Source organism: Crocuta crocuta, unplaced genomic scaffold (genome assembly GCF_008692635.1).
Source record: "Crocuta crocuta isolate KB4526 unplaced genomic scaffold, BGI_CrCroc_1.0 scaffold1094, whole genome shotgun sequence".
Classification (NCBI taxonomy): Eukaryota; Metazoa; Chordata; class Mammalia; order Carnivora; family Hyaenidae; genus Crocuta; species Crocuta crocuta.
In genome coordinates, this window is record NW_027530199.1 from 18,387 (window position 1) to 25,065 (window position 6,679).

The 6,679-nt window shown below is 52.5% G+C and overlaps 1 non-coding gene across 1 annotated transcript; it reads left to right on the top strand.

Moving 5' to 3' along the window:
- The first annotated feature begins 234 nt into the window (after positions 1-234).
- Positions 235-398, top strand: LOC144232485 (U1 spliceosomal RNA). Its single transcript, XR_013335404.1, has one exon. It is a non-coding gene; the product is annotated as a U1 spliceosomal RNA (small nuclear RNA).
- Positions 399-6,679: the final 6,281 nt, after the last annotated feature.

Below are 6,679 nucleotides of genomic sequence, written 5' to 3' on the forward strand. Positions count from 1 at the left end.
CAAGGCGTGGCGTATGTAGATGAGCGTTCGCGCGGAGGCTGCCGGTCCCGGGCCGCCCGGGCCCGCAGGTCCCGCGTGGGGGCGAGGCAAAGGCGCCCGCGGGTGTCTTGTCGTCCGGAGAGGGTGGGGCGGGGGGCCCGCCGGGGGCCNGCGCGGAGGGCAGGCGGGGGCGGCGACCGTGTGTAAGAAGCGCGGCGAGCGCCAGGGTGCGGGCCGAGGCGGGCCGAGCAACTCATACTTACCTGGCAGGGGAGATACCATGATCACGAAGGTGGTTTTCCCAGGGCGAGGCTTATCCATTGCACTCCGGATGTGCTGACCCCTGCGATTTCCCCAAATGTGGGAAACTCGACTGCATAATTTGTGGTAGTGGGGGACTGCGTTCGCGCTTTCCCCTGGCTTCGTTGGTCTGAAAGAGAGACTCGGGTGTTTCTGCTGATCGTCTGTTTTTCTCTGCTGTGTTTGCCCGTCCCCGCGGCCAGGCGCTGTCTTCTCTGCGCGTCCTGGTCGCGGAGACAAAGAAGTGGAGCGCGTTTCATTCTCGTGAACTGTAACCGCCCGCTGGTGGAGGCTTCTCGGGCGACCCAGTGGCTTGGGCGGGCTTCGGTCTCTTGTGCCGCCGCAGGCGCCGTGGAGATACATGCTTGGCTCCGTGCTAGTTTCTTGTTTGAAGGCCTGGGACCGCTCGTTTCCCCCCACGGCTGTGAGCTGTGTGTGTCTCTCTGGAACCCACTCCCCTGGTCTTATTTACTTTACTCTCTTGTTTTGTGCGCAGTTCCTCCCTTCAAAAAGGTCGTTTTGAGCTCAACTCTTTAGAGTTCACCGCGGAACTGTATTGTAGACGGTTTTCTAGACTAGGTACAGACGAGCATCGCGCTCGGGGTCGGAGCCTTGCGGGCCCGGCCCCACTTTCTTCATTCATTCCCCTGGGCCATTCCTACCGCCTGCGTCGCTCGCTCCGTCTCAGAGCCTGAAGGGACACCCGTGGGAAGCCCTACACTATCCAGTGCAGGGCTTCGTCTCTGTTCTTGGGCGTCTTCCTCGTTCTCCCGTGTCCCCCAGGCACAGGAGGGTCCACAGACGTTTCGTAAATGCCACAACACAAGAGGAGTGAAACCAGGGCGGGCTATTTTTTACGGGGAACGGGCGGCGAGCTGTGTGGAACGTGTCCGTTGTTCCGGAGGCACAAAGTAGAATCTTTCCCAGAGTACGCCCTTGAGGGAGTAAGCTACATTCTTCACCTTCTGTGTGTGTGTTGCGAGAAGGCCCTTGGAGAGTGCGGTCAACTCACCCACGCGTGTGCTGATTAAGCGCCCTCCCACACGCTCTCTCATAGGTCACTTGCTTCCGGTCTGCCGCCACCCCGACAGACACCGTCCCCTCGGAAACCAGGGACCTTGGGCTGTTCCCGTACCACTCTGCCGCCCTTTCCCGGAATGAGGCCTCCTCGGTACAAAGAGAGGAGCTGACGGACATGTGCAACACGGTAGGGAGCTTTCTGCCCCCTACTTGCTGTTTCTTAGCAGTTACACAGCACCTTCACGTTTTCAAAGCACTGTGCCAATGTTTATTCACCCTCACAACACCCCTGGGAGGTAGGTCGGTACGTCCTTTGTAGTAGAGACCCTGAGGCAGACAGAGGTCAAGCGGACCAAGCCTGCCTAGGCCACAAGGGCGGCGGGTGAAGGGACTGCGCCCGAATCCCAAAGCTGGGGCGCTCTGTCCCGCGTTCACCCACCCGTGAGCATCGCGTGGGCGTATTCTCACCCGGGAAGGGGACAGGCAGGAGGACAAGACACACAGGTTTCTCAGGCAACGGCGGGGGCAGGGGCCGACGGCATCAGGGGTACCCAGGGAACAACGCCCGTGAAAGAAACATTCATCAGCACGCCGGTAAGGCAAGAGAACGTGCTGAGAGCCAGGCCGGGACCACAGGCGACGACTCAGAAGACCTAGACCCGGGTTGCGTTGGGGACAGTGTAAACGACCAACCCGCCAACGAGGTGACCAACCCAAATACCTGTGGTTTTCCAACTGGGAGAAAAGTTAGACGGTGAAAACCACCCCACGCCACCCGATCGAATTTTAAATGAGAAATGAGTGGTGATAATTCACATAAAAAAAAAAAAAGGCCAACGGTATCTGTACTGGAACGAGCATCCTTCTTGGAGCCTTTCATTCCATTCCCTTCCAAATACTCCAGCCCCCCGCCCCCGACGAGCGCTGTCTTAACAACGCTCTCTCTTTCTCTACATACCAATCTGTACGCCAGCATGGCGATCAAGCGGCTCGACGGCAGCGAGTCGCAGGGTTAACTGGCCGAGCTAGGGATGGAATTGCGGAAGCCATCACAGACCGGTCTGTCTGCCTCCCGTATTTGAGAAATCGCTCTGTCCAACCTGCCTCTGCCCCATTCCATCTTCTAGGAAAGGCCAAGAGCGCCCAGAGAAGCAGCGCGTTCTTTCGTAAGGGGATTGGTGACCTTGGGCCCAGGTGCCGTTTTGAAAGATCGAAGAAAAAAGACAAGAGACCTGCACTGTAAAGCATAATGAAGGAGTAGACTGATTATAGCTACTCCGCATGTTAGAGTGATACAATGACCACAGAGTTAAAAACCAGCACTGTTATCACTGTTTATTTGACACTTGTTGGCTTAGTCTACAAGTTTAAGGCAAACATACTAATGCAGTTGCGTTTCATCGGAAATCATACTTATAAAGATTACATAAAGTCTGTCCCAAAACTTCTAAGAAGAAATGCCCGTTAATTAAAAAGAAGTCTGATTAAGACGCTTTTGCCAGGATACGGGAATGAACTAAGGTGGTATACAATGTTTTTAAAAAACAACACAACACCAAACCAAACGAAACCCAAAACCCCAAAGAAAACAAAGGGTAATGGCAGTCTTTATCTTGTTTGAACATTGCATCGTTAAAAGGGTTAAAACTTCAGCGATCACTTAAAGGGAAGGAAGATTGGCAGCCATAAGGAATACGCTTCGGAAAAGAAACACAGTTACAGAGGCTACTCAAGAGAAGACCGAACTCTGGGCTCCGGGAGAGGAGGTGCGCACGGCGATGGGCGATGGACGACCGTCCCGGGGGAGCACCCGGGGAGGCGCGGGAGGGCAGCGGTCCACCACCCGCACCCACGGCCGGCGGAACCCGTGGACTGCGGCACCGCTCCACCGCTTCTCGGGAAAAAGGAGAGGAGATGCACTTGGTCAGCTGTTTCTTCTGTTTCCAGGGAGCAGTAAATGCCTAATCTCATTAAGAAAACGAAAATAAAATCTGAAGGAAGGCAGCCCTTTGTACCCAAAGGCGGAGCGTGGCTTATGTGTCTCCATTTAACACTGCCAAGCAGTTCTGCAGCAACTGGAGGTTGCCCTGCAAAGGGAGGGAAAGCAAATCGTGAAGTTCAGAGAGCCTGGAAGAGGCGTACTGAAAACAACACACAGCACCCGGGGTCGCGAAACTTTCCTTTTCTAAGACAACGCGGCTCTGGAAACAGCTGCTCGCTATACACACGGACATGTTTCCAGACGTAAAGCCGTATAGGTGGCTGCGTGGACGCCCTTTGCCACACACCACATTTCTTCAGGACCTTTCCATCTAGATCGGGGTGATGGTTTCGAGTTAGTCGGCATGATGCTAACGAGGGACAAAACGTGCTCTTTGCGTCCAGATCAAACTACTGAACGCTTTCTGATTCTAAGAGCCGTTCCTATCACCTTCCTTTCGCCGTTAAAATCTGCGTGGGAGGAGAGGTCGATTAAGTGATAATGTGCGTTCTCACGACTCTTAAAGTAGCGAGTTTTACCAGTTTTTATAAAAAATAGTAGTGAGTGCACACACGACAGCATTCTGTACCATTCAGACCTACGTACCCCCGGGTAGAACGTGCGTGCTGGCGTCCAGACTTAGACACGTGTCAAGACCAATGCAATGGAAGCATATAGGGATTACACCAAGAAACACAGGGGGCAGAGGAAAACTTCCCCCTTCCGGTAAGCAGAAAGCCCGCTAAAACGACGGGATTAGAAAGCGACCGTCTGGCAGCCGTCACCGTAGCTGACTCAGGCAAAAGTCACGAACGGATGCTTTGAGTCTAAGGCTGAGATGCCGCTACCCTAGCCATTCCGTACGTGCGGCGACAGAAAATGTAAATGCCTGTTACCTAAAGTGAAACAAAAGCTCGGCTGCTCGGTTGCAAGACCCACATTTCAAGTGTCAGCGTCGGTCTGACGGCCACGGGTGGCTAGTGGCTGCCGTACCGGACAGTGCCGATGACAGAATAATCCATCATCCCACAGAATTCTAGGGGACAGTGCCGGGTAAGCGACGGGGTAGTGACACTGTCCCAAGTATCTCCCTGCAGGATATTACTTCTTCTTCTTCTTCTTCTTCTTCTTCTTCTTCTTCTTTTAAGCATTTATTCAGTTTTGAGAGACAGGGAGAGAGAGAGAGAGAGAGACAGAGAGACAGACAGACAGACAGTGTGAGCAGGGGAGGGGCAGAGAGAGAGAGGGAGACACAGAAGCCGAACATCAGGCTCCAGGCTCTGAGCTAGCCATCAGCACAGAGCCCCACGGGGGGCTCGAACTCACAGACCGTGGACTCATGTCCTGAGCTGAAGTCGGGGGCTTAACGGTCTGAGCCACCCCGGCGCCCCACCCCACACAATGCTTCTTCATTTCAAAGTGTAAAGTTGTAACTTTGCCACTGAGAAACCTGCAGACGTCACTTTAACCGAATGATCAAAGCCAGACATCGTCAGAGAGGCAACTAACCGCCAGCACGTTATCTCCTGATACGATGCGACGAGAAGGTCCGAGCGCCGCTTCTGGGCGATTGCCAGCCACAGCTGGGGACCTAAACTCAATAGTTAGACGAACCCCAAAAGCGAGGGACATCTCAGAGACCTGTGCAGATTCTAATAGTGTCCAGTGTTATGAAATACAAAGACTCAGGAACTTTCCAGGTTCAGGACGTCTAAAACGACACGTGCGGGGGCCGGGTGCGGGCGTGCGCCGCTGCACCTGGCTGGCCCGGTCGGTAGAGTGTGCAACTCTTGATCCTGGGGTCGTGAGTTCAAGCCCTACAGTGGGTGTAGAGCTTATCTTAAAAATACAAGGGAAAACCAAAAGTCGTGCCTGGGTGGCTCTGTCGGAGTCCGACTCTTGGTTTCCACTCAGGTCACCATCTCACGGTTTGGGTCTCCTGAGTTGGTGGCCTGCGCCGGACTCGGCACGGACAGCACTGGAGCCGGTTCGGGATTCTCCCTCTCTCTCTGCCCCTCCCCTTCTCTCTCTCTCTCTCTCTCACAATAAAGAAACTTTAAAACGCTGAAAGTAAAAAGACATGTGCGCCGAATGTCATGCATTATCCTGAATATCCTTTTGCCACTAAGGACATGATTCATTGTGAGACAACTGGTGGCCTAAAAGTCTGTGAACTAGGTGAGAGAACTGGACCAGTAGTAATTTCCCGATCTTTGTAATTGCACCAAGTATCTGAGAGAGTGATTTGGTTCTAGGAAATTCACACCAAAGTGTTTAAGAGCCCAGAGACTTCATATCTGCACCTTAAATGCTTTAAGACAAAAACAGGTAGGAATAAGGGGAGGGGTGGGGTGTGTGTGTACTGTGTAAAGAGGAAAAAGCAGAGGGGGAGGGAGGAGGCGGGGGAGGGGAGGACGGAGCAAATGCGACGATGTGCACATCTGAGGCCTCTGAGTGAAAATTACCCAGGAGTTCTTTGTATTTTTCTTGCAACTTTACCGAGCGTCTGACATTAAGTGGACATAAACAGCTGAGAATTTCAAGTGCCTAAGTTACTGGCAGTGTGGTGCCCGTACTAATGACGGAACTGTGACGAAGGACTCTGAGCCTGTCTGTATTTGCGACATGGTCTTCTTAAAGGTATATTCCTCCGGTGGGACTAAGTCAAAAGATACACATCCTGCACTTGACACACTGCCAACGCCCCCCCGGAAGGGTGTGCACTGGTCCACGCCTACCCCCCTCCCCGCACGGGGACCCCACACCTACGCCCTCATAGGCAGTACCATCTCCTTTTTCTCTTTCTCCCTTCCTTCCTTCCTTCCTTCCTTCCTTTCTCTCTCTCTCTCTCTCTCTCTCTTTCTCTTTCATGCCTTTACCATACATTCTACACTTCATTAATAAAGTATCTGGGGCTATTTTCAAGGACACAAAAGTGACCAAATGACCAAATTTTCTGTTATAACAAGGTTTCAGTACATGGCGAGACATATCCCAGTTATAATAAATGAAACCGAAAGGAGTTTTAAGCCATCTGGCTGTAAACTTAATGTTTCTGGAATAACTTCTACGGATTCTGGGACCAAAATGGGACTTTGGTCAGATTTGCAAAATTGTCAAGAAACCTTAGACCAGAGGGCAGGCTTTCTCAACCCTGGCATTTAAAAAAAAAAGTTTAATTAATTATTATTTTTGTCAAATGTTTATTTTATTTTTGAGAGAGAGAGAGAGAGAGAATCACAAGCAGGCTCCACGGGATCAGTGCAGAGCTGGACACGGGGCTCAAACTGACAAACCCGTGAGATCAGGACGTGGGCCGAAACCAGAAACCAAGCGTCTGATGCTTGACTGATGGAGCCCCCCCAGGTGCCCCTGAACGATTTTATTTCCTTTTTTTAG